Source organism: Vespula pensylvanica, chromosome 1, assembly GCF_014466175.1.
Source record: "Vespula pensylvanica isolate Volc-1 chromosome 1, ASM1446617v1, whole genome shotgun sequence".
NCBI lineage: Eukaryota > Metazoa > Arthropoda > Insecta > Hymenoptera > Vespidae > Vespula > Vespula pensylvanica.
Window position 1 is genome coordinate 14,030,912 of NC_057685.1, and position 2,606 is coordinate 14,033,517.

The following is a 2,606-nucleotide window of genomic DNA, read 5'->3' on the forward strand; positions in this document are numbered from 1 at the left end:
AAAACCCTGTAAAAAGATATTACATCAAATTAGTTCATTTCAATGATGAAGAAAGAAACAACAGTTCGTGTAAATCATTCATAACTAACCAATAAATGTATCACTAGTATATTAAATAAATTCCACGAGTTAACAATATCAAACAATATATAATGTGAAATATTTTGTAGACTGATATTTACGAAAATGTTTTTACTATTTTTGATAAAATTTTTCCCATATGCTTAAAACAACGTTATTATAAACCGAACACGTTTATAATGGCAGATGAAATTACAGCTATTCGACAATTATTGAATCCTTCGAAATAAGAAGCATCCTTCAAGTTTTTTTTTTTTTTAATTATTCATTTTAAAACTAAGAAATCATAATTCTCGATATCTCTAATATTAATCATATATGTCTGCTTACCATTTTATGAGTTAAATAAAGAGTTGATGCTAATATAGCATCCGCTCACCGGATCTCAGGAGGATGAAAAGAAAGGCGCACCATTGGTACCAAACGATATAGTGAATTTTACACTATGTTGAATTTCTCTAGGGAATAAATAGAAACTATAATAAGGAGTTATTTCTCTCAAAAATGTATACTTTGTATTACATTTTTGTATCACAAAACTTATTTATAAAATATCACAAAAATAATATATATAAAATATAGAGATAAAAATAAATACAACTCAAAAACTGAAAACAATAAAGGAACTAGAAACTAATTTATACAATTACGTTTATCGCCATCTATAAACTTAAAATAATATTAAAAATGAGCACGTTTCAACAAGTATTTAGCTGTTTACTTTTATTATCTTGGTAATAATACACAAAATAATAATTAAACGATAGTAATCTTTAATTAAAGCGGTGAAGGTACATTATTTGTATTTCTTTACATTTTGTGTAGTTTAATTAATATTATTTAGACTATCTGCTTTTTTTCATCGTACTAAAAATATGCGAATGTAAAGCACAGTATAAACAGAATATTGCGTTTTCTCTCCTCGTATGTTCTCACAGTTCGTCATCTATCTTTTCTCTTATCTGTTTTTATTTTGTTCTTCGATCTACTCTTTCGAAATCGAATCATTCTAATCAATGAAATAATTGATATTAACAATTGCGATCTAAAATTTGTCTTTGTAGGGGCTTCAACTTTTTTTTATTGCATATTTAAAGACGAACACTTCTTTTCTTACTTTTAAATAGACAAAGAAATATTTATCTTCAACTAAATAAATTGAATTGTTTTATCTTTTCCACAGATTCGCGTAAACAGTAGCGATCTATAATGGCGAGTTGTTATCAAATCGAATCAATCTTCAATGCAGATACTATATCAGTGCTGCTAAATTTGGAGATAATAGATCTGCCAACTTAGCATCCAGTGGTTCTACGTCATCAGATTTGATGAAAAACTTGAACTGAAAGAATAGACAACTTCGTTGTACGAATGCCAGAAACATTATTAGCCTTATGGTATTTTAGATCAAAGTATTGGAGTGTAAATTATAACACTTATAATCATAACGGCTAGTTAAAACACATCATAGCATATTGCGTATCATAACATTCATCATAATGAAAAATTAAAAGTCGGATTAACCGAGATATTAAATAAAGTATTATTGCAAATTTTGATCCAAAGGTAATCCTAACCTATTTACAAGCAAAGATCTACGAGAATCCATTGCAACACTTACAACAAACTTTCAATTTGGGCACGAAAAAAGATGAAAATTCATTATATGCATATCTAGAAATAATTAACAAAACGAAGAAGAAATGAAATTAATTTTTTATTCGTAAAAATGTTAGTCATAAAAAATCAAGTTTTTTACAGATCTTTCCTATCATTATTTTTCTAAAGCATAAAAATATGTAACATATATAGAAATTGATAATCAATATATACAATTTCTTTTTCTAGAAATTTTATAGATATTGATTTATTTGGAAAATAATAATGAAATAGTTATTGAGTTGAATTATGTAATTATATCATTTTTATTAAAACATATATTCGAAATAAATGTGTATCGAAATATTGTAGTGGAAAATAATACATGAGTAACAAAATAGTTCATAATACTATTTCTTATGTTTACTTTTATGTCGTAATTATCTTTAATAATTCTGCCATGTATTAGAATCTATTAGAAACTTATTTTTATATTATTTATTAATTCTAACTTATAGTTGTTATATTTATACAACGAAGCTAAAAATGAAACATATATCATTTGAAAATAATTTTTAAATTTATATTATATATACGAAGATAGATGGCGCTGATGTTATCAATTTCGAGCATGCGCAGAAGACAATCATTGAACAAACCAGTCTCACAAAAATACTTTTTGATTTTAGTCAGTATATCTTCAAATTCCTCTTAAGACGCATCGTAGTTAGAAAATCCTACTCTTTTCAAAACCGATATGTTGCCATCATATTTCTTAAAAATAATATACAAAAATTCTACATAAATAAAAATACCAGGCAATCTATTCGTATTAACTTCGATTGGGGTAATTACGTTATTAAAAAATATTTGTATTGTAAGAAAAATAATACTTTAATCATCTTATTTTATTATCATGCCAAATT